We start from the raw sequence: 26,385 nt of genomic DNA, 5'->3' as shown, positions 1-26,385 counted from the left end.
CTCTGCCTCTCCAGTGCTGGGATCAAAGGTGTGCGCCACCACCACCTGGCTGCAACTTTTTATTAGAGATGGTGAAACCTGCCACTCAGAAGCACACAAGTTTGTGTGGTACAGAGAGTGACTGCCAGACTGAGAGCCAGAGAGGAAACAGGAGGCAGGCAGGCAACGGAGAGCCTGTGAGGAAGGCAGGCGAGGTAAAAGGAACAGCGTGCACCCAATGCCTGCCATGAGAGGGAATTCAACTGAGCCATACGCCCAGCAGAAACATGACAACATGGGGGTGACAAGCAAGGCATGCAATTAATTTGTCCAAAGATTTTATAAGATGTTTTCCATTTCATGATTTTGCTTTTTCACATTTATTTATTTATTTACTTTAACTTGGCCTGGATCTCACTTCTGGTATCAATATTCTGGTGAAGACTGCACCAAAGAAAATGCTGAGAAATAGCAGGGTGGAGAGGCTGAGTCCTCCAACATCAAGTTTTTGTTTGCCAGGCATCATCCTCCCTATGATTCTCCATTTCCCCCATACTAAGGAAATCTGGGTTTTCAAGTGATTTATTTATCCGACCTCTGTGCCAGGGGTAAGAAGGGCCAGGAAATCTGTGAGAAAGGCAGGCACCTGCTCTCCTCTCCATAAGATTGGCTGTCTGAAGAGAAAAAAGACAAGAAACAGATCATTCTACCAAAAATAAATAGATAGAACTTATGACAAGTGTTGCAAAAATAAGTTTTTCAAAAGTCATCATCTATATGCATTGTTTCTAAGGATGCATTCACTTTTAATATCTCTTATTTATTCTTTAACAATTTCAAGCGCATATATAATGTATCTTGATAATTTCCACCCCAACCTCCCTCCCCCTCCCACTTCCTGCTGAATGATGTATTTAATAATCAAAGGAAATACGTTGCCTTCGAGGCATTTACGATATAGCACCTGGCGGTAAGATGGAAAGCAAGGCTTGTGAGTTGAGTCCTTAGCGTGTGTTTGGGGCTGAGCTCATGCTTTGTGTGGCGAATCACTCTCTTCTCACTGCTGTAGCTAAACACACAAGGAGTATGGGGCTGCAAAGGCAGCTCAGCAATGCTGATCTTTCAGAGGAGCTGAGTTCAGTTCCCAGCATCCACAGTCACCTGTCACTCCAGTTCCAGGGCCTCCATGGGTGCCTGCAAACAGGTGAGAGGGGCTCACTCCCTCATGCTTCTCTGGACTGGAAATCAAAAAGTGGACAGGAAGCAGGATAGAAGAAGGAGTGAGGTGACTCATCTCCTCCAGACAGGCCCCGCTACAAAAAGCTTCCACAGCCCCTCAGAACAGCATCACCATCAAATACATGATCCTGTGAGGGATGTCCCACATAAAAGCTGGACCACGTGGACAAGGCCATCAGTTTCTTTTAACAAGCTGTGGAGGGTGAATATTATTTTGCCTCTTTGCAAACCAAGTTACTGAAATACTAAGAAGCTAAGTAAGGGCTGGGGAAATGGCCCAGTCAATAAAGTCACTTACTCAGCCAGTTGGAGAACCTACGTTCAATCCCCAGAACCCACACAGTTGGAGAGAACCAACTCCTGAAAGTCGTCCTCTGAACTCCATACATGGATGCACACACACACACACACACACACACACACACACACACACGTCACAAACAGACATATAATAGATTGCATGATAAATCACATAAAAATTAAACAGCTAAGTGATTTGCTTAAGGCTACCCATGTAGCAAAGAAGGGTGGGTTAGAGTCAGCTTGGCAGGTTTCTTTCACCCCTCCCAGGCAAGAAGATGACCCCATCAACACCTCAGGAGAGCAAGGCTACCTCACACACAGGAAAAGGACCACATCAGGTGGCCAGGGCAAATCTGGCTAGAATGTTCTGCAGCTCCCGCAGGCCACATTTGTAGGTAAAAATGTGGTTAGCTGGTATCCTGAGTCTTGACAGACATTACAACACAAATATACTGTCTACTGGGATCCTTCTACTGCACCTGGCCCCAAGGGAGCCAAATCCTTCCAGGGCTTGAAATGAAACCTTGAAAGCCTTCTCGGATTCAGCTTTCAAGGGTTGAGCCCCTGCTTACAAAGCAGACAGTGGGGCAGGTCACTGTGAACATAGGTGAGAGAAGGAGGAACCAAAAAGAAATCAACCTTGGGAGCAGACGCATCATCCTCAGATCCACCATGTGCTGCTGATTGCAAATGGGCCCCAGTGGCTGAATTGTCATTGTCACCAAAGCCTGGTTAGTGCTTGGGAGTGCTACTGTTTTCAGTAGCCCTGTCCAAGTCTCCAGGCACCCGAACAAAGTAACAATTTCAAACTGGTGATAAGCAAAGAGTCGGGAGTGTAGCTCAGATGGAGAACCAAGAGGAAAGAAAACAAGTTTACACCTCCGTCATGGCCAGAAGTCCCGTTCTGAAAGTTTCCCAGAACCCACAGCTCCACTCAAATGACCCCTGAGTTGGGGGCTCTTGTCAAGGTGATGTCAGCAGCAGCTTCTGGGAACAGCTGGGGCTATGATCTCCATCTCCAACAGGTCATTAAGTTTGGCTTTCTAATCGCCCACTTGAAGGACAGAAAGAGAACACTAACCAGAGTGACCATGAGGGGCCTGCACTTGGCCTCCTGCTCTGGCCTGGAGGCTGCCTCCGGGTGCAGGCTTTTTTTAGGCACTCCAATGGAAACAATTAGATAGTCTCTTGGCCCTGAGTGAGGTCTCTATCCCACAACTCTGGGGGGGTCTGTTTAACATGAAGCCAAGCCTGTGACACATTCAATTCACTCCAGTTTTATTTTACCTTGTTGAAGAACAGGGACTCACTATACAACACAGGGTAGCCTAGAACTCACAATATAGCCCAGATTGACCTCAAACTCATAGCGCTCGGAGTATCTCAGTCGCCCGAGTGCTGTGGTTGCGGCAGTGAGCCAGTGTATTTGTCTTCCAAAAGCTCCTTTGCCCATGACTGAAGACTCTTAACTATTAACAAAGCCCCCCTTTCACGTCATTTGCCTATCATTTGCTCTTTAACAAACAGTTCCTCCATCATCAAAAGTGAAGAAGGCAGCTTTAGTTTTGCTTGGCTTTTGTGACATGAGTTTGTGCCAACTCCCTTATAAATGGTGCAGTGATATGACTTCTGATTTATGCATGGTCTATACAACGTGCTCCATATTTAAAGGTTCTGTTCAAGCTGGGCATGGTGTCATGCCTGTAACCTCAGCACTTGGGAGACAAAGGTGGGTGGTCACAGGTTCCAGGCCAGCTTGGGCTTCACAGTAGGATACCCTGTCTCACAAACCTAATATATAAATAAGTACATACACTCATAAATAATACATGAAGGACTCCAGCCTTGGTCTTTGGCCAGTGATTCTGTTCCTTGAGTTGCAACACCCCTCATGAACTTCCTGCTGTCTACAGTGCTTCATGTACAACAGCACATGCAAGGGCCAAAGACATGGAATCCCCTGTGCCAAGCTGGCTCCCACCACCACCATCCTCTCCCCTCCACTTACCACATAGCGCAAAACCATATGTATGCCCAGGACCCCAAATATTTCTGCATGAAGGCTTCCTCACACAGCCCTCAGGATTGCTGGAAATGGGCCATCATCCTCAAAGCTTCCACAGTCCCTCGACACCATCAGAGGGTACCTCTGAGCCGAGTGACACCTGCTCTCTGCCTCTCTAGACGGCTGCCACCCTGCTGTGACATCATTGGCATGGTGCAAGCCCCCTGGAGAACTCCCTCAACCAAATGCTAAGCAGGTGGGTACCATGGCCATGGCTCCAGGGGGCTGCTTAGAGCACTAGATTCAAAACCACTGTCACCCAGGGTGTGTGTGTGGCAAGAGTATTTTGGCAGCCCTAACCATAACATCTCATCAAATTTAATAGAGAATTATTGTAGAGACAGACCAATTACAACCCTTATTCAGCCATTTTCTGACTTCTTTGGGATCTTCGTAACATTTCACCTGGGATTGCTTTTCACAAGCTGGGTACAAGGCACCAAGAAGCCAATTTACAGGTTTTCTTAAGCATGAAGATGGTTGTCAGATAAGGATAATAACTACAGCTTAGGTTTCGAGGGCGTATATTCCAACGAAGAGAGATACAAATCTTTCCTAATCATTACCTGGCATTGGCTGCTATGAAAATTCACCCTCCCACCCAGAGTTGTAGGCTGAACAGCTGTGAGTCATCAGACATGAATGGAGTCTTAATTTGAACTGGCGCTGGAGGTAGTGGGTACAACTCAAATTAGACATGTGGTGGGCGTTTAACCACAATATTACCAATTCCCATTCTGACATCTGACAGCCTTTAATAATTAACTTCATGTAGATGGTCAAATCTTTCCTCCCTGTTGGACCAGTCTCCGGCAACGCCAGTCTCTGCACTGTAATTGCTACTTGGGATTTTCAATTGCACTGGAGACAAACCATAGGCGAAAGAACAGTCATCCCTTGAGGTTATCTGTCTTTCAATTGGGCTAAAGGCCTTCCCGGCAGCTCCTATGTGCTCTACATGGGAAGGTGGGAGATTTTCTCTGGATAAGAGGGAAAGTTGTGGTCCTTTTGTGATTGTCTTACAGAGTTCTCTGAAACTCACTGCAAGGATGTTGCCCAAACCCAAGTCTTGCTTTCTCTTTTGTGAAACCTCATCCTAGCTGCCATTTCTTTCAACATCATACCCATAGGTTCCAGGTCCCAGAGACAGAGGACGCCTAGTGAACAGCTGGGGAACTCCTAAAACTCAAGGGAAATATAACTGCATCTGGAACTATTAGCTAGCCATCTCTTGAAAAGAATGATGCCATCTTCAAACTTGGAAGCTCATGGACAACAGTCAGCTATTTCTACTCAGCCATGCTGATGAGTCCCTGATTCAGCTGATGACTGTCCACAAAGATTGTTATTCCAATTAGTAAATGACATCTTGATTGATGGTCACTACCCACATTATTGTAACCCTTACTCCACACAGGAGCTAATGATCTAATTACATTTATTTATTTGTTTGTTTGTCTGTTTTGCTTTTTGAGACACAGTTTCTCTGTGTGACAGTCTGGCTGTCCTAGAACTGGCTCTGTAGACCGGGTTGGCCTGGAATGCCTCTGCCTCCCAAATGCTGGGATTAAAGGCCTGCGCCACTGCCACCACCACCCAGAGACATTTATTTTTAGAAATGGTTATTTTTAATTTATTTATTTTATTTTGTGTGTATGAATATTTTGCCTGCATGCAAATATATGCACAATGTGTGGTGGGCCTCTTACATCCTGTGGAACTGGGTTACCGATGGTTGTAAGTCACTATACCGGTACTGGAAACCCAACCCAGGTCCTGGGCATGAACACCATGTTCTTTTAATCACTGAGCCATGTCTCCAGCCCCCAAGTTACATTTTTTCTTTTTTTGTTTTTGTTTATTATTATAAAAATAAGAGTCCCATGTAGCCCAGTTTGGCCTCAAATTTATTATGTACCAGAGGATTGCCTTGATATCTGAATCTTCCTGCCCCTGACATCCAGGTCCTGGGAGTATGTGTACACACCAAATCTGACCTCTGTTACATTTAGAGTGAAATTTTATATACTGTTGATATTAACAAAAATGAGCCAGGCATGGTGGTGCATGCCTTTTAATCCCAGCACTTAGGAGACAACCTGGTTTACATAGCTAGTTCGAGGATAGACAGGACTACACAGAGAGACCCTGTCTCAAAAAGCAAGACAAAACGACAACAAAAGCAACACATCAAAATGACTTTTGCTTATGTATTATGGGTGAACAAGAAGCATTTGCTAGGCAAGTGAAGGATCTGGAACCGAGTAGCTGTTAGACCACTCCGTGATGTCAAATGCAGCTGATGAGGTCATAATGAAGGCTTTTTTTTTTACTTTTTAATACACCGGCTCCTGCAAAAATTGATATGCCATTACTGGAGGCTCTACAAAGCATTCTATTTGTACTTCTTTTTAAGATTCTACAATTCAAACTGAATTTGCTCAGATCAGGCAGCGGTTTTCAGGTTTCTGGTCTCTGGGAAGCTCAGTAACAAGCCTAAGGCTGGTATGAAGTAGCCAGCAATTAACAGGGCCATCCAGCTCAGCAGAGAAAGAGCCGTGGAAAGATCAACCCTGCTGTAACCCAGTGACAGAAAGATGAGCAGAAAGGGAGCATGAGCAAGAAACAGAATCCACTGAGGAGGGAGAGAATGAAAGATATGTTTTCTACACATCCTCATGGATGCTTGTACACTTAAAACAAGACAGGGTCCTGGCCAGTTATCTTCACAGAAGACTATGCTCTTCCAAAGCCCGGTCTGAAGGAAGAGTTAAGATCAAACAGCTCAGAATAACCAGGAGATTAAAGGAGACGAGGGGGCCACTGTTGAACCAAGAAAGCTGGCCAGACCAGAAGCAGCAGCCGCCATAGTGGAGCGCAGAGACCAGAGTGAGAAGACCAGGGCCACCACCTCTCCCGGATCTGCCCGCTCTGGCCCACAGACCCACACATTTCCCTCCTTCTACTCACAGGGCTCCACTGCTCAGAAAACTGGGGACACAGGAGCAGCCCACGGACGACGGAGTATGGTAGAGAAGGAGGCCAGCTCTCATTTCCAGGCCACCTCCTGAGGAATCTCTGGATCTGCAGTGAATGCCAAATGCACCTAACATGTGAACACTCTCTGACTTCTGTTTCCTCTAAGCACTCACTCTGTTACCAAGTCAAATCACTGTACTCAATCTGTCTAAGAGGTTCCGTATTGATCAATGTAATAAAAGTGTGTTGATGAGTTATAAAAGCAAATACATCATCAAATCATCAAAATCTAAGGGGTATTATTCTATAGGAACAATGTTGAAGCTAAACTGTGATAAAAAGTTATATTCGGATACATAGATATTTAATATTCATCTATTCTTCATCCTCTATTTGAATTCTATTCAAGGCCTTAACCATGTTTCTGTCTGGTTCTTAAAATAGTAAATAAATAATTTGGTCAATAATATAGGTGAGGCTGAGCACATTCAGGCTTGTGTGGCTGTGAACAGGACAATAACATGGAGAGTACAGATACCTTCCAAACAGCACTTGGCACAAGTCTGTTCACCCCATGTTTGTTGGATAATGAATGGATGAATAAATAAATGATGGACAGATGAAAGAATAAAACTTAACTTTTATGATTGATGCTAAAAGAAATTCTAAAGCAGAACTTGGTCCATTTTTTTTTTGTCCCTAATGTGTCGACTCAGATAACTTTCCACAGTCTAAGGTGTCATTAAATGACAGTCAGAGCTATTGTCAAAGTGAAAAGAAACACCTGATTCCAGCTCTTTCTAAAAGGTGAACTAGTTTGACCAGGCTGCATGTTCTCGCCCTATGCACTTGACTCTTGAGGCTGGCTCTGATTAAAAGGTGTGAGGCATCCTGGGGGGCCACAGATACCAAGCCACTGCAGGCATGGGGGTTCTCTAGGCAACCAAACTCAACAAAGAACTCAGGGAGGCAAATTCTATTGCACAGGCTGAGCATCCCTGATTGGAAAATCAGAAATTCTCCAAAATCCACAACCCTTTGAGCCCTGATAAGATGGCACAAGCAGAAAACTCTGCACCAGACCTCACGTGACAGGTCACAAAGCTCAGGCATACAAACAATGGTCCCTAAGGTTACCTCCAGCCAGTGTCTACAAGGTACACATGAGACACAGCCAATCTTCTGTTTGTATTTGGACCCCCATCCATCCCCAACACATAGCTTACTAATTCGTGTACAAACATCCCCCAAGCTGAACCCCCAAACCTGCTGGTTCTAAACAGAAACGCCTGAAGGCTTCTCTTGAAAATACAGTGTCTGAAGATACTGCTTTGTTGGCACAGTGCCTGCTGTACAAGTAGGAGGGCCTGAATTTGGACATAAAAATGAAGTGGAGAGAATAATGCAGGAGTCCTAATGTCAACCTCCAGCCTCCACATGCATGTGCACACACATGTACACATATACACTATCCATGCACAGACACACACACCCACTATGTGTATGAGGGGTACTGGGGAGGGCCTGGCACATGTCCACCATGCAACTCTGCATTTTGTTTATTTGTCTTTAATTAAAACTTGGGCTGAGGATGTAGCTTAGTGATAGAACATCTATCTACTATGTTCAAGCTTGATCCCAGAACTCAAACAAACGGCTAATATTACATTTAGACTTATTATACTTGAGAGACCAAAAAGCAAAAAAAAAAAGTCTCTAACATGGTGGTTCTCAACCTGTGGGTGTCACTACCATTTCACAAGTGTTGCCTAAGATTATCAGAAAACACAGTTACAATTCATAACAGTAGCAAAATTACATCAACAAGAACTATTGTTCTAATGTGGAAGCCCCTAGCCTAGCCTAGCTTGTCTAGGCCATACCCCAGTTTGTCCAGGCCATACCCTAGCTTGTCAAGGCTGTACCCAACCTTGTCCAAGCCTTACCCTAGCAGCCTACTTTCCTTTCTTTCAGATGTTAAAGACTATTCTTGAGAACACTCTCAGTTGAAGTCCTGGTATCATAGGTATCCTGCACCAGTATTTCACAAATCCTCATGTCACTAAATTTTATTTTTGGTCACTGTGAATCTCTGAGTGACCACAGACCTGTAACACAAATCCAAAACAAGCCTTGAAAGTTAGTGCCTTCAAGTAGGGACCCTGAGACTCCCCAACGCACTTCGCTAGACTCGTTTGTGAACTCAAGGAAGCAGGTGGGAGCTTGGAGCATTAACCTCAATGGAGTGGGGCATCTGTAGTGACAACAGCAAGGACCTCACACCAGTCTGGATGGTGACCATCCCAGCTAATCATTAGCCAGACCGGTGAGAAACACAGAAGACCCCTGTCATGGTTATTTATTTATTTATTCATTCATTCATTCCTTTTGGCCGTCTTGACACAAATTAGTTATCTAAGAGGAACCTCAGCTTAAAAAAAAAAGCCGGGCTGGAGAGATGGCTCAGAAGTTAAGAGCACTGGTTGCTCTTCTCCAGAGGTTCTGAGTTCAATTCCCAGCAACCACATGGTGGCTCACAACCATCTATAATGAGATCTGGTGCCCCTTTATCACATAAAGTTGTATATGCAGATAGAGTACTCAAATACATGAAGTAAATAAATAAATCTATTTAAAAAAAGCCTCCATCGGAAAAGCAAAGCCATTCCTTGAGTAATAGTTGATGTGGGAGAGCTCAATTCAGCAGCCACAGTGCCACGCAGGTGGTGCTGGCCAGTGTAAGAAAGCAGGAGGAGCGAGGCCAAGCCACACGAATCATCCAGGAAGCAGAGCTCCTCGTGGCCTCTGCTTCAGTTCCTGCCTCCAGGTTCCTGCTGAGTTCCTAGCCTGACTCCCTGATGGTGAACTGTGACCTGTAAACCAAATAAACAGGTCATGCTCTAAGGAGAGCAGTTGCCGCTCCATAACTTGAATTCTGTGTTCTATTCCATATATATAATAAACAGTTCCCTTTTCATTCTAATACCTATTGCTCACAAACTCAAAGATTTCTACCAGTATAAACAACAGCACAATTGATGTCTTAGTAAACACATGCATGGTGTTTCTCTTAAAATAACTCACTAACCGGGGACAGTGGTGGCACAGGCCTTTAATCCCAGCACACGGGAGGCAGAGGCAAGCGGATCTCTGTGAGTTTGAGACCAGCCTGGTCTACAAGAGCTAGTTCCAGGACAGCCTCCAAAGCCACAGAGAAACCTTGTCCTGAAAAACTAAAAATAAATAAATGAATGGATGGATAGATAGATAGATGGATAGATGATAGATAGATAGATAGATAGATAGATAGATAGATAGATAGATAAACAACGTGTTTACTAGCCAGTGACAGAACTTGGGAGGCAAAGGCAGGTGCCTCTCTGTGAGTTTGAGACCAGCCTGATCTACAAAGAGAGTGCCAGGACAGCTAGGGCTGTTACACAGAGAAACCCTGTGTCTAAAAACCAAAAACTAACACACTTAGGGGATTTCTGTATTTCTGTGTGTGTCTGCTCTGTGTGTCGCTGTGTCCACATGCGTTTCTTGAGCTTTTTTTCTTTCTTTTGTATTTCAAGACAGGGCTTCTCTGTGTAGCCCTTGTGCTCCTAGAACTCCATCTGTAGGACCAAGTTGACTTCAAACTCAGTTCCACCTCCCTCTGCCTCCTGAGTGCTGGGATTAAAGGTGTGCACCACTGAAAAGCTCAATTTCTTCTGTTTGTTTGTTATGTCTTGTTCTAGTTTGTTTGTTTTTGTTCTATCCCTATTTACTTTGTTATTTTCAGATGCCTGTTTATATTCTAATGAGAGAGAGAAATTATGTGGATTTAGGTAGGTGTGGAAGAGGGGAAGATCTGGGAGACCTTGGGGGAGGGTTAGCCACCATCAGGATATATTTTATGGAAAAAAATCTCTTTTCACTAAAAAAAAAATACACTTTCTATGGCTGGGAACAGAGCTCAGTTGGTAGAGTGCTTGCTTAGAATGCATACACCATGGGTTTGATCCCCAGTTCTACATAAACTAGGCCTGCTGAAATCTCAGCACTAGGGAGGTGGAGGCAGGAGAACCAGAAGTTTAAAGTTACCTTTGGATTCTAGATACATTTTGTTGCAATGACTAACAACACCATGACCAAAAGCAACCTGGGAAAGAAAGGTTTATTTCAGCTTACAGGTCACATCCATCGCTGAGGGAAGTCAGGACCTGAAACAGAAGCCAGAAGAATGCTGCTTGCTCGCTCTTTGAAGTCTCACGCTTAGCTAGCTCTCTTACACATTCCAGGATCACTTATGCAGAGAGTGACGTCTCCCACAGCAGAGTGTACCCTTCTACCTCAATAATCAGGAAAATCCCCCGCAGGCAAATCTTGGTCTCAGTTGAGGCTCCTTTTTTAGGTGTCTCTAGGCTGTATTAAGTTGATGGTTAAAACTAACTAGGACACTTGGTTACATAGGTAACTCAAGGCTACCCTAGGTGTCATGCAACAGTTTCCCGAGATTGAAGCATTCTGTGCTTTAGAAAGCTCCTTAAAGAGGAGATAAACAACTATAAATAGCTTCAGGAAGTTCCTGAAACTGAACAGATTCACTAGGCCCCACCTCCCTGCCAGAGCAAGCAATAAAAGCTGAGAGTCCCTCTCAGATAAAGAAAGCCACCACAAAGGACTCTCAGACCAGCCAAGCTGAAAAGAAAACTCTGCGTGAAGGGACTGCAGTTCTGAACTTTAAAACAAATACATTGGCTTGGAGAGATGGCTGATCAGTTAAGCAGGTATATTGTACCCACATGCTTGTGCACATACTCCCTCTATACACATATAATTAAAAATAAACCATTTTAAAAGACACAATGATAGAGGGGTTGGTAAATATTTCAACAAAACAGAATAGTTCAGAAATATGCCTACATATGTAAACAACTGATTTCCAAATAAGGTGCAAAATATAATTTTTAAATGTACTTATTCTCTGATAATTTTGGGTATGTAATGTATTTTGATCATACAACCCTTTCTACTCCTTCTGGACCCCTCCTCCTCACGTTCTTTCCCAACTTCCTATTACTTCTTTTAAAATATAGCCCCCTGAGTCCAACTGGTGCTGCCCATATGAGCATCGGTGTAGTCCCATCCACTGAAGCATAGGAAACCTACCAAGGGAGAAATAATTGAGTATGTGGCAGCTGATAAAAGAATTACCATCAGAACAAGTAGTGAACTTTTACTAAAAGAAGAAATATAACTTGATAGAAGATCAGATATTTGAATGGAATCTTTATAAAGTATGTGATTGGGCAACAAATACATTAAAACTGGAAGACAATGATAGTAATTGGGAAAATGCAAACTCAAACCAAATTAATGATAACGATTAAAACAAACAAACAAAATACTGTCGACATTGTATGCTATTGAGAAACTCTGTCTCAAAATGCCAAAAAGAAAAAAATCCCTCATACATTGCTGTGCAGAATGTTCTGAACACCTTGGAGAAGTGTTTGGAAGGGTTTTTTTATTTATTTAATATTAAATATCTACTCTATAATAAGAATTTCACCTTAGATGAGCCTTATGGCTGACCAACAGAGAATGAACAGAATAGACTGTGACGCATGGAGTGTTCTTCACAAAAGAGAATTCTGATAAAGGAAAGAAGCAACATACGAAAGGTTACAAGTTGTGTGGTTCTATTTAGATGAAATCCAGGAAGTCAAACTTACCTACAGTGATCAGTTCAGAAAATGGTTGTTTTGTTGGTAATGAAGTCATGGGGGAAAGCTACCAAGGGGCATGAGAGAACTTTCTGGAAAAATGAAAATGTCCTAAAATGTTTGGCATCTTATTTTAGGTGATGCCCACACAAGCAATGTACTGTTCAAACACACCTGTTTGAACAGTGAAAATGTGCATGCATTCATTTATGTCAAATACACATCAGTTACACACACACACACACACACACACACAGACACACACACACACACACCATGACTCAGTCTCTACCCTCATGGAAGTTTGTACCAGAGGGTTGGAGATATAGTTTTGTTGATAAAGTGCCAGCCCATCATACAAGAAGCACTGGGCTCAGTCCCAGGCATCCCACAAAATGGCCAGGTGGTGCATGCCTGTATTTCTACCACTGGGGAGATAGAGGAAGGAGCATCAAGAGTTCAAACTCACAGCAGTTTTACACCAGTCTGGAATACACGAGACACTGTCTCTCTCCCCAAACCCCACCTCCCAGAAAAGAAAGAAAAGAAAAAGTTTGCAGGAGAGTTAAGGACAGAAGATATTATCCCACTGAGATTATCAGAGCGATTAATTCACAAGTACAAATGAGCGTGGTGGCACAGGCCTTTATTCCCAACAGTCTGCGGGGAGAGGTAAGTGGATCTCTGTGAATTCAAGGCCAACCTGGTTTACATAGTGCGCTCCAGGCCAGCCAAGGCTACATAGTAAGACACTTTTTTTTAAAGTATTTATGAACTCTATTTCATTCACATAGCAGGCATCCCTGGAAGTTCCAGGGAGGAACCTTGGGCTCTTTGGTAAAACCTTGCTGGCCTTCCTTCACTCCTGTTTTAGGGGTCAGGGATGAACCCACAGGTGGCTGTGAGCAGGTCAATCTCATCTAGAAAGATAGCAGGGACTCGGGGTGGGGTGGGAAGGAGGGTGATTATTAAACTCCTCCATTCACCTTCTCTGCTGTTTTGGCACGTTTATCTCCTGCTGCCAGCCCAAGGCAGGCCCTTGTCCTCTCAGCCCTCCCCATTCAACGCTCAGTAATGTTTTCATTACTGATCCCAGAGCTGTCACCGTTTGGCTAATAAAACAGCAGCCCTTCCCAGTACTCATGCTGTTAATTCCAGGACCAGAAAGTAAAAGTCCATGTTATTTTTCCCTCTCTGTTATACTCTGACATTAGCTTTCTGTACTTACATTCCAAGGCAATCATGCCTTTGAATTTGCGATGTCCTAATTGATAGTGACATTGACTGAAACTTAAAAAACAAAAACTAAAAACAGCAGTAGCCATTCCTGTCTGCTTAGGACAATGGGTGAAGGCAAGTGTCCCTGGCAGTTCAGAAACACTGTGGGGTGTAATGACAGAGAAGCCTAGCACAGCTCCTTTCTTTGGGACATTGTTTTTGTTTCTAAACCAGTTTGTCTGTGTCTGCTTTTCACTCACAGATGAAATATTGTTCATTCCTTTCTTCCAGAAGAATGGAGCTGGGGAGTCTGGAGGAGCTTAACAAATGGAGCAGGAAAGGGACGTGTGGGGGTCCCATGTGTGAGTTCCACACGTAGAAAGTAGAGGGAGCCAACTACATAGTTCCCCTAACCTCCCTCATTTGGGATGAGCTGAGGTGCTTGGAGAAGACAGAGATGGTTGCCAAGGGAACAGGCCACTCTCACAGCACTCCCAACCTGGTTCCTATGGGCTCCCCCTCAGGGAAAGCATGTCATTTTTGTGGTGACAGGGAGAAAACAATGTAACAGACAGCATCACTCAGTGTTGACACAGGAGCCATGCCATGCCACCAGGATGGTTTGAACTAGTGAGGTCTTCCCACGGGGAACTGAAACCCTTTCTTCCCGTGATCCTTTGCGGATGGAGTCCTTCAATACTTTTAGCCATTTGACTTCTAGACACCCACCTCCGAGCCTGTGATTCACGGAACAGATGAAGTGTCACCACATTCCAGCATCCTGGGGCTCCTCTCATCATCAGCTCTCCAGCCTGCACTCCACACTTTTGCAGCACTCATGGCTTTAACATTGTCAGTCTCCTTTTGTCCCTACAACCCTCAGCTGAAGGACCGGCTTCCTAGAGAGGTATGTACCATCGCCCCTTGCTATATTCCCCTTGAGTTCGGCATACTCTGTGCGTCTCCACGTAGCAGTTATTTCTTGTCCTGTATTCCCGTGTTAGCATCCCCATCTCTCGGCTTCAGGGGGGTGGGAGTAATGCCTCTACTTAATTATATACCCAGGATAAGCTCTTAAGCATGATATCCCCGGATGTGAGGGCGATCTGGCTTCGACTCCTGGCACCCCATTGATCGCCAGGGTTGATTCGGCAGATCTGGCTAGCTAGGAGGGTGACCCCTTCCTCTCTTACCACTCCATGTGTGTCCCTCCCGAAGCTCAGTCAAAGAGGACGACCTCCCCCACTCCCTCCCTGCTCCCTGAATAGAGGAGGGCCGGTGGTCTTCGGTCAAGGGTACGGGAGTAGCTGCTCTCCCCTGATAGAACCTCCAAACAAGCTCCCAAGCATGGGATCCCACCCCCAACCCCACCCCCACACACTCATCACATGCTCGTTGGCTTCAGCTGTTTAGAGGACACCGTGGACCTTCTATTATGTATCATGACAAAAGTGGAGAAAGCAGTGATACTGCAATGAGTCGAAGAGAGAGAACTTACAAAAACAAAACAAGCAAATAAAGAACCATCCCTGGACTAGAGAGTTGGCTTAGTGGGTTAAGGCATTTGCCACTGAGTCCGATGTCTTGAATTTGATTCGCAGTGGTGGAAGGAAAGAATCATTACAGGAGGCAGTGATGATGGTTGTCTAGGGGATTTTGGAATTTGTTCCTTGGCATGAATGAAGAATTGCATGACCAGGAAAGACAGAAGACCACCCCTCAGGGATCAGGAAAGATGCAGCTTTACACATTCCCATGGGAGAAGCCTAGGCTAAAGGTCTCTTAAACAGGCACTGCCCTGGGTATTTTATTGGACACCAAAGACAGTGCCACCCGCTAGGGACTGAGTGTTCAAACACGCAAGCCTATAGGGTGTACTTCACATTCAGACCGTAATACCGAGCACATAACAGGAAAAGCCAGAAATTAGAGAAGTTGTTTCTGAAGAATGAAAAACTACACTGCAGAATCTTGCAGACCATGTGATGGGCAGACCCTTTCAGCTGGAGAAGCTGAGCTGAAGTCCTACAATGGTGGAGAACGCAGTGTGTGAGAAATTGAAAAGATAGATTCCCTACCACAGGGTGAGACTCGACAGTAACTGGACCTCCGGAAGTGCTCAGTCGTGCTGAAGAGTCTGTATTCTATCCTCAGAGCAACAAAAAGCCACAGACGGTTTTCCACAGAGTTAGACCGCTCTTCAAGACTTCCTGCTTGCTGGGTGGAGACTAGTTAGGATGAGAGATGGATGTGATTCGGACCAAAGTGTGGTCCCTGGGATGGAAAGAAACAGCTGTATATGGAAGGGGTTTGGAAAGATAACGGATAGGCTAGGACCATGTGCAGGAGGAGGGGGAGGGGGGCAGGGCCAGCAGTTGGCAAATGAGTAGTGGAAATGCGCTGCCTGAGGCAAAGAAAAAGAAGGACCCCCCGTTCTCCAGGCCGAGGAGGCTGAGGCTCCTCACCAGCACCCCTCCAGCCTTGCATAGCACAATGGGGACTGGCTCCCTCAGGCACACTCGTGTTCAGAAGCCTGGTCTACAGTTACCAACCAGCTCAAGCAGCAGCATGCACACATGGGCACCTGTGACCCACCTGCCAGGGCTTGAGTCTTTCCTTCCTCCTTCCTGGGTCTCTACCTCATTCTGACAACCGGGACAAATGGAACTCTGTGATTAGATTTTTATTTTATTTTATTTTTTGCTTCCAATAAGCCTTTTTGCATAATCCTCAACAATTACCAGCCTTTGAGAGTCAGCCCAAGCTCCGTAGAAGATGTTTATCTTCCACCCTCAGATGGAAAGATCAGTTTTCTTTCTGTCCAGGGCTAAGGCACTGGGCAGCGGCGGCAGCAGAGGCAGAGTGACTTCCCTCTGCTTCCTTACTGAAAGTGCTGGGCCCAGCAGGCTGTCTCAGTCCTCCTCCACCTACTCCAGCTGCTAGTCTGGAGTAGGTGGAGTCTGATCCTTGACATCATGGACCAGGCACCCAGCTGACTTCTGCTCTCTATAAGCAGAGATGTCAGGTACTCAATCCCAGCCCTTGGGATGAAATCCTCCTGTCATATGGGGACATCAGAGGGATGACGGGCACATCGCCAGCCTCACCTAGAGGCACATCCCTACCCCACACCCAAGACACCTGAAAAGCAAAGCTAGCTCATTTGAGCTGTCCTAACCAACACTTGACCGTGGGCTCCCAAGGGCAGGTGTGGTGAAAAGTATCTGAAGACCTGCAGTTTAGCCCTGGCTTGGCACTAATTAGCCAAGTGACACTGAACAAGTTACTGACATTAGTGATAACTGTCTTTCTAAAAATTGGATGTAATAGAGTAGAATATCTTATCTCAAAGTTCAGCTCTGCCTTCATTGTCTTAGCAAAGTCAAAAATCACACAGAGATTAAGCGGTTCCTTTTAGGAGATACTGCCTGCTTTCTAACTATAAAGTTAAACTTTTTGCACCACTGTAACAAAATATCTGGCAGAACCAACTTTATGAAAGAAGGGCTTGCTTGGGTTCATGGTTTAAAGGGGAAGGCAGGGCAGCATGAGCTCTGCTGGCAGTGGCTGGTTCACATGGCAGTAGATGACAAGCAGAGAGACTAAACCAGAACCAGGGTGGACACAACTTTCAAATCCCCATTTCCAGTGGCTATCTTCACGAGGTTCCACCGCCTAGAGACTCAAAGTAGTGCCACAAGCTGGGGACCAGGCACAATGCTGTGGAGAACGTTCCGGCTTCAATCCATAGTGCCAACTGAATGCTTAGGGGAAACTTCACTGCTGTTTGTGCAATGGAAAGTTCATACAGGGACACAGAAGCCAGGAATGTCTGCTCAAAGTTATTGTTTCTCTCTTGACAAAACCAAGGTGCTCGTCTGTCCTGCTTCCGTGCACAGTGGCTGTCACGAGGTAGTGACAGGAGGGGATCAGCAAGAACTTGTTGATTGGCTGAGAGAATATTTAGGAGCAGACTGCCCTTTCCTTGGTGAAAGCTGAAACGCCACAGGAATTCCTTATTTTCCCTAAGAAAGGCCAAGTTCCTGGGCCGCAGGATGACAGTTCTATTCTCAGAAGACAAATAAGTGTCTTGCTGTCCTGCTGTGGACTCCAGCCATGGCTTTAAGGAGAAATGTGTAAGGATGACTGTGAAACCTTTAGGGATATTGGTTTTTCAGATAAAGTAGTAAGAATATTATGTTTACATCCCTACAATATGTACATGTTACAAAGCATGATGTCGGCTTATCAGGGCTGGAAGTGAGGTTAGGTTTTGGGAAATAGCACAGTTGAAAATGCAGTGGACCAGGGCCGGAGACCAGGAATGCATCCTGGAGAGCCGACAGTCTGACTTTGGAAAAGTCACTTTACCCATCTTTCAGTATTCAAGCGATGATCCCCAGGAGTGGTACAGATATGCACTCTGTAGCTTCAAACACCTCAGACATTTTCTCTCTGGCCTTCATAAGCAGCTCGGATTGTACTAACTACAACACACAATATTACTTATTATGTAGATTGTATCTGTGTATTATATAAGACATATGATGTTTGCAAGTGCTGCCGGTGAGCCCAGCTGACCCCTCTACCTAAAGTCTCTTTCTCCCGTCACGGGCCAGCACAGCCTGGCTCTTAGAACGCCCATCTGCCTTCCTAGCCTCCCCTTCCACGCCACTCACGCGCACTTTGCTTCCTCCGTGTCCTGTTTCTTACCATGCTATGAAAAGTCTTCTTTGAAGAAGCCAAGCCATCCATTCCTGTAGCTCTGAGACGGTACCCTTCTAATCCCTCCTCTCCCGAGCCTCTCCAAGGGCCATGCACCAGTTGGGTATGATGTGTGTTCTCATTGCTGTGTTGGCTAGCTTTATGTGAACTTCACACAAGTTGTGGTCATCTGAGAGGATGGAACCTCAACTGAGAAACCGCCACCAGAAGATTGGACTGCAAGCAGAAAAGCCTGTAGGGAATTCTTAATTGGTGATAATGGGGGAAGACCCAGCTTACTGGATGCCCCCTACACCGGCTGAGCAAACCAATAAGAACTACTGACCCCCCCCACACACACACAAAATGGCCTCTGCATCTGTTCCTGCCTCCAGGATTCTGCCCTGCTTGACTTTCTGTCCTGACTCCTCCAATGATGAACAGGGATGCAGAAGTATAAGGCAAGCAAACCCTTTCCTTCTCAACTGACTTTGGGTCACGGTGTTTCATCACAGAAATTGCAACCCTAAGACACAAGTGCTTACTGCTTCTGTAAAGCAAACCAACTATATTTACTGAAAAGTTTTCTCTTTAGGAGAAGTCACACCCTTCAGCTACCTTGAACTTGGGTTAAAACCACAAATGGTTGAAACATGACAAAATGATTCCCTTTTCTCTCCCCTCAAAAAAAAAACTCTGAAGATGATATATTTCCCATGAATTTAGCTGGTAGCTTCTCTGTACCCCAATATCTGTCTCTGCCTTTGCAATCCTAACATACTTCAAAGCTGTCTGTTCTTACTGAGGCTTTTCTTGGCCATTGCTAGTGAAAGTACTTTCTCCATCCACTTCCCAGGAACTATATGCTATGACTTTACTGGTACTTAGCTCTCTTGTGCAATATTGCCGATAATAATTACCCCTCTGAAAACCATCTCTTAAAGGCAAGAGCTATTTTTTCAACTGTGTGCACCAAAGCACCCAGTCAATGTCTGTCAAACATGTTAGATAGCTGATGACAATGGTGCCAGACACTGGGGAGAATGTATCATAATCGGTTTTGTAAAGGAAACCACGTGTCTAACTTCATAACAAAGCTTGAGTAAGTTTTTTTGAGTACACTGTCTCATTTAAAAACAGACTAAGGAAAATAATGACTGTGTAAACATGAAGTGCTCCCTGTGACACGGAAATATCATTAGGAGTGATGTTGGGACCTTTGGTCCAAGCAACTGGCTAAGTGGTGTGGGGGCAGAAGGCTGGGGATTGGAGGTGAAAGGCTTCTGAAACTCATTCTAGGGCACACTAGTTTGTTTCGGTGGTGATTTAGCCTTGTAGAGGAGTAGAAGTCTGTACATAAGTTGAGCAGCCCCCTACATGAAATGGGTCTCCAATTTTTTTTACTCCTTTTGATTTTTGGAGTATTTTTTCTATAAGTAATGAAATATCTTGGAGACGAGACCCGAGTGAAAACACAAAACTTAGTTGCATTTTCTATACACATGGACAAAGGTAATTTGATATAAAAATTTTAGTGTGCCACAGTACACATGTGGAGGTCAGAGGACAACTTTGGGAATCTATTCTCTGCTTCCACTGTGGAACGCGGGAATACAACCCAGCTTCTCAGCCTTGAGCAGGAAGAGCGTCCATCACCAAGTCACCCGGCCAGACCACACCTGTGTGTGTTTTCACTCTTTCCTATCATAGGGATTAGTTACAAAACTATCCATTTGTGGTCTCATATTGGTGCTCAAAAAATTCTAGATTTGCAATTATGTCCTGAGTTCTGAAAATGCTTGGGCTCTGTGTGTATAGAGATGACAGAAACCAGGACTCTGTCCTGGTGGCTCTGGCTGAAAGGGGTCTTGGTCAGTCTTCATGCCATTTTGAGTGAATTTAGGAGACATCTGTGAACAAGCAGATGAGGGTGTTTGCAGAGGTTTAACTGAGGAGGGGAGATCCACCCTGACTGTGGGTGCTACCTTGCAGTGGGCTCGGGTCCTAGACTGAATAAAAAAGAAAAAAGTAGGCGGCATCAACCGCCCTGTCTTCCTGATCCTCCCAGATACAAACATGTGCCCATGGACAGCTGTGAGATGCTCCTGTCCCAGCTCCACGGTCCTGCCGTGATGAGCTCTGTCCCCTAAACAAAATGAGCTTCTCTTCCTCAAGGTGTTTCATGGGACGTATTTGACCACAACATCAAGAAAAACAACTGACACAATGGGAAATCAAGCCATGAAAGCAGGCTTGCATGTCTTGAATGCCTGTTTGAGTCTGAGTCAGAGTTTTATATATCACAGGCTGGCCCTGAACTCTCTGTGTAGCTGAGAATATCCTGAAGCCCTCCTCCTCCTGCCTTCACCTGAGTGCCCAGGTTACAAGTGTGTGCCATTACACTCAGATTTTCAAATCTTTTTTGAAACAAGGTGTCACTGTACTACCCTGGCTGTCCTAAAATTCAGAACCCCCCTGCTTCTACCTCGAAATGTCAGCATTGCAGACACGTGCCGGTCCATACCTGGCTTGACTCTATTGCTAAATTGCATTGTTTGACTTTTTAACATTCAGAACCTAAAGAAAGATCTCTCCTTACCAAGGCCAGCAATCCCCATAGTTGGCAGCCCCTGAACTGTTTGTCTGGAATCTCAGTGCAGAAATGGCTACTAATCATTGACTGGGCTTAAAGGCCTTATAGCTTCTCCCCTCCTGTTTCTTGCTTTTAGGAGGAGAGGTTTTACAAGATGTGGAGACTATAACGGGGAGGAGGCATCAGTAGATCTCCTAGAGAAAAGCAGTTCTAAAGCACTCAGCTATAAGATAGGGATTTAAACTGCAAGGTGTATGAGTAACCCTGCTAATTAAAACAGAAGGCTTTTAGTTAAAAAGTAACTACCAAGGCAAATGTACCAACCTTGGCCATTGTCAGCATCCTTTCTAGAAGACAGGAAACCTTGAACCTTGAACCTAGAAGCAAACCAAGCCAGAAATTCCTTATTTCAAATGAGGACTTTGAAAATTTAACATTTCTTATGTAGTTTTTTCTGACTCTCTCTTGATGTTTAACATTATGATCACTTAATGAATATTGTATCAAAAAAAAAAGAAAGAAGAGGTTTACACTGCTATCTGACTGCTCCAAGGTTCAGCCCTCCCACACTCTGGGAGGAGGAAGAAGTGGGTAATGAATGGTAATCCTCTTTATTTTTATAGGATGAATAGTTAAAATGTTAGCTCATTGGAAGAACAAGTGCTATTATCTGGAAAGAAATTATGGGCAATGCAGATTTGTGTTTTTTTTAAGGGAAATTTGATGCCATGGGGTAAATGCTTCCTAGTTTTCATTTTCACAAAGCTAAACTTTGTGTTATTACCTTATTGTACCTCTCAGAATTTCTCAAGCCTCCAAACAAAAGGGTAGAAAGTACACAAGTACAAAAGACTGCAAATCCTTTTTCTGTAGCAGAACACAACACCGGCCCTTTGTCAGACTACAGAACCCCATTCCCTTCTCTCCTGGAGCCACAGGGAGAACACAGGCCTACCTCTCAGCTAGGGCCCACATCTACCCAGCAGCTCTGACTGCCCTGGAAGCAGCTTGGCAATATGGAGGAGATTGGGACACACGTCTCAGCCTCTAGACTGGTAGAGATGGATACTTTGGGATGTTTGAATCTTTATTTAGAAAGGAAAAATAATCCAAATTCATAACCCTTTAATACTATTCAAAGTCTCAAAGTACATTCTTCAGAGTCTGGAGAGAAAGCTCTGTGGGTAAGAGCATTCATTGCCTGCTCTTCCAGAGGACCTAGGTTCGATTCCCAGCACCCACATAGCAGCCCACACCATCTATAACTCCAGTTCTAGGGAATCTAAGACCTTCTTCTGGCCTCTTCAGATACCGACCATGCTCATAGTGAACAGACTTACATGAGGCAAAACACTCATACACATAAAATAAATAACAATAATTCTAAAGACATCCCACAGATGCACAGATGAACATTCAGGTCACGGGAACACGAGACAATCCCCAGGAAGACACGCAGGGTGAGTACTCTCTTTGGAAGGTTCACTCTATTCCTTGGGCCAATACATGTCCTAGAACTTATCTCACTAAGCTGCTGGCTTCCTCATCTAGAGAGGATAATGAAGGGTCTCCCAACTGGATTAGTATAACAGAGATAACTCAGCTTCTAAACAGGGCTGCTGTTCAGCAAATGGGATAGCCAGCCCTCCCCCATGTAAAAAACATAGAGATGGATTTGATTATCATTACGGGAAGGGGAGAACTATTGAGTTTTGAAACTAGCATCTGCTAACAGAGAGGAGGCACAGCACTCTCTTCCAAGTGGTCACTTGCATTATCCATTTTGAAAGCAAGGAAATATATTGGGACCACTAGTTTTTTTTTAATGTAATTTGGTAACTATATCAGGGCAAGGCATAAATGATTTTGCTTGTTTCTTTTCATTTTTAATACTTATTACTATTGTTGAGGTAAGATGTCACTTAGTAGCCCAGGCTAGCCTAGAACTCACTATATATGTCCTAGCTAGCCTTAGATTCACAGCCGTCTTCATGCTCGGTCTCCAAAGTGCTGGAACTAGATCTCAGATTAATTTGTTTTCAGTTTTTACGCAGTTATGTTTATAGAACAAGCCTGTTTTAACACGTACCTTTTTATTTGAGTCAACTGGCCTTGGATTCAATCTGTAACTTCAGCTCTTCCCAGTTCCACATCGTCAATGCTGAGATTTCAAGCCTGTTTCCTCACCCCCTCACCTCCACATACAGGGTTTTTTGTGCAGTCCTAAACTCTCTCTATAGACCAGGCTGGCCTCGAACTCGGAGGGATCCACCTACCTCTACCTCCTGAGTGCTAGGATCAAAGGCGTGTGCCACCACTGCCCAGGGACAAGCCTGTTCTTAACACACCTACTTTTTAAAATCAGCTTTCGAAGCATCCATCAGTCGTGCTTGCTTGAGGTAGCCAAGTCTCGGTCTCAGAATTTGATGGTTGAGTCCATCCTCCCACCCACACCTGTCTTCCTCTTTGGACAGCTCAGAGTGGCCATGACTGCCTGGTCTTACTGCCTTGTCTCTAGAAAAGCTCACACTCTTCCCTCATATTCCTTGTGCCAGTCTCAGAATGACCTGATGTTTCAGGCACCTTGACTGTAACTTCCCAAAGAATCCGTGTGGTCAGTTTGCACCCTGGGCTTTGCACGTGTTTTCTGTGAGTTTATCAAACTGCCTCTCAGTTTTTAATGGTGTATGCAGACAGCATGGCTACCCAGGCCCAGCATGTCTGGAATTATGGCCATTAGCCCCTTCTGGGATTGAAATCAGAGGACGACAGGGTGTGAGGGCTTGTCAGAGGATGATCTTCACCAAGTCAGCACTGAACCAGCAATGGACTGAGGTTGAACTGAAGTCTCCTGTTGCAGTGACATGTAAATGAGGGTCCTGGGAGCGTCTCTTATTAAAGTGCTTCATTTCCCCAACACCCCAGAAGAATGGGGGTTCTGCTCACATAGTTCACAACTACTTCTTAGTCTCTTAACTTTATTTCATTGTCTGAGCAAACGCAGTCCAGTCTGACTCAGTCCTATTCACAGCCTGTACGTTCATGAAAATCTATATAAAAGTTACTATTTCCTGCTTTCCTAATCAGTGCTAATAATGAAAGTTTATAATTACTGTCATGTTGGGATGAGCAGGACATAGTGGCAATTTCAGCAGTTGGGAGGCTGAGGCAGAATCACTGATAGTTCAAGGCCAGCCTGGGCTACACAGTGAGCGTTGGGAAATCTGGGATGTGCACCAGAACTCCGTCTCAACAAAAGAAGAAAAGATTTTTATGCAGAAAGGAAGGCTTGCTCAGTCAAAAGCACCTGTGACTCTTTTGAGAACTGTTAATTGTTTGGGGGGAAAAGGAGTCTCTCATTCAATAGTTACATTTAGAATTTTGTCTAGTTATGATTGTTTACAGTGGTATAGTCAAGTAACAAATACTGTATGAATTGTGCTTCAAGAAAAAGCCAGTGGGCTCTGAGGGGAAGCCCATGCACATCTCCTAATAATAAATACATAATAATAATAAGTACATAATAATAAGTAATAATAATAGTAAAGGCCTCCCGAGCCCTTCTGGTTATTTTCGATACTTCCTAGTTTGACAGTGCATCTCAGAGATAAGGACGAAGTGACTATGAGTGGAGTGTTGCTTCCCCAGAGCATTGTCTTATAAGAGAAAACAAAAACATAAATTAGTCACTCCTTACCATCACCTAGGCAGTTCAATGGCAAGTTCTGCTTTCCTGGATACATCCGGTATTTTGTTTTTGCTTTCCCCTACATTTACTGTTTCCCTTTGCATTTATCAGTGAAACAGAAGAGTGAGGTGACTTAGCTAAGCCTAGTGACGAACAGTTAGTCATCTTTGGGCTCTTCTGGGTTTGTGCGCCAGCTCTCCATCGCTGTGATAAAGCATCAGAGGTAAGTGACTTATAAGAAGAGAGGTTTCTTTTGGCTCCCGGTTGGGGTGACGTCAAACCACCATGGGACTGGTCCTGCTGTTTTGAGCTTGGCGGTACAGTATCACATAGTAGGAGTGCATGTGTCATCCATCTTTCTCTTACACTTGAAACTCTCAGTGCAAATCGCTGTCAATCACATAACTCCTTAAGGACATGTACCAAAGAGGAAGGAAATAGGTATCTGTCGCCAAGTGCTTCTATTCCCTCAGAATCAGAAGACGTAAGGTCGGTTTGATCTGTTTGGGCATGTGAAGCCTGGCCTATGCATGAGTCCTTTCAGAACACAATTGTTATTTATTTATTTATAACTGGAAGTAAAGCAGTGTCTATAGATGACAGACTTATCAGACTTAATAAAGACAGACAGACAGACAGACAGACGGACAGATGGAGACAGAGACTGAGTGAGAGCCATACAGGCCACTGCAGAGGCATATGGTCACTGAGAAGCACGGAGGTTTTTGGAGGTTTTGGGTTGTGGAGCCAAGGTGCTATTCCAGCCTGAAACTGAGGGTGGGCAGAGTCGGGTCCCAATAGGACAAGATGGCTGAACCTAAGGCGTGACTTACTGCTTGCCCTGCCCTGGCTGCAGGCTGAGCTCAGCACTGAGTGTAAGTACATGAGTCTCCTTTTTCTGACTCCATGTACTCCCAGCAATGAGCAGACCATGGACTGGGCGGCTCCCTGCTGGCCTCCAGCAGGGTCCTGAGCTTCCCTCTGTGCTATCACTATCTGTTATTCAAGCCTCTTGCTGTCTTTAAAAGGTCAACACTTAGATATGGGCAAGTAAGAAAGAAAAAATAAAAAGAATGACCTTCACTTACATTTCACTACCTTGCTCATTCAATGACTTTGGAAGGCCAAAGGCAATGTAAAGCCTGTCCAGTCGTGGGGGTCTCGAGTCTGGAATTTTCCAGGCTTTAGTATTTTTCTATTAAATCCCATCGTGCCTCCCCAAACGCACGCGCTTCCCGGCATCCCCACAAGGCACATCCGTGTACACGTCGGGTTACATAACGATGCCAAAACAGACAAGGAAGCCCAGGCCAGATGAACAGCCTGGAGAGGGCTGAGTTCAGCCAGTGGTATTGACACAGCGCTTTCTTTCCAGACCGCAGAACTGCGCGCTGATGCTATCTCTCTAATCCTCGGTGGAGCGTTCTCAAAGCCCCTTTATCCAGGCCCTCAATGCAGAAGGAGGGGCTGGGCCCGTAGAGGTGGTTAAGTCCCAGGCAGAGGTGGAAACATGACCCCGGGCTCCTGACGCACAGCCTTTGTCCCTTCAGCTCCACCACGCCAGTCACCTTCCTGTCAGGTGTCTGCTAAGCAGGTTAACTGATCTGTTGATTAGGAGATGTCGGCCTACGTGCGGCGACTGGAGGAGGCAGCCCTTCCTTGTTCATGCCATGCATTGACAGCAAACCAGTGACGCCGACTGTCTCACCGGAAAAACTCAAGCACAGAGCAGAGAGCGGTCCGGCTCGGCTGAGAAGAGGCCAAACTCCGGCTGGACCCCCGCTGTGCTCCGCAGAGGCTGCTGGCCAGAAGCCTGGGGGCGGGGCGGGGGGAGGTGGGGGCGGGGATGCAGCCAGGGGAAAGCAAGCTTATCCTTATACCATTAAATGCAAAATGTTGGAGGAAA

The 26,385-nt window shown here is 45.0% G+C and overlaps 1 long non-coding RNA gene across 1 annotated transcript; it reads right to left on the bottom strand.

Moving 5' to 3' along the window:
* On the bottom strand, window positions 1-26,317 carry LOC121138755. Its single transcript, XR_005875613.1, has 3 exons — window positions 25,568-26,317; window positions 21,116-21,168; window positions 1-653 (listed from the first exon to the last, which is right to left on the bottom strand). It is a non-coding gene; the product is annotated as an uncharacterized LOC121138755 (long non-coding RNA).
* Window positions 26,318-26,385: the final 68 nt, after the last annotated feature.

Source organism: Mesocricetus auratus, unplaced genomic scaffold (assembly GCF_017639785.1).
Source record: "Mesocricetus auratus isolate SY011 unplaced genomic scaffold, BCM_Maur_2.0 Super-Scaffold_6730, whole genome shotgun sequence".
NCBI classification, from domain to species: Eukaryota; Metazoa; Chordata; class Mammalia; order Rodentia; family Cricetidae; genus Mesocricetus; species Mesocricetus auratus.
The sequence above is the reverse complement of the archived record's forward strand: the minus strand, read 5'-3'. Positions and strand labels throughout refer to the sequence as shown.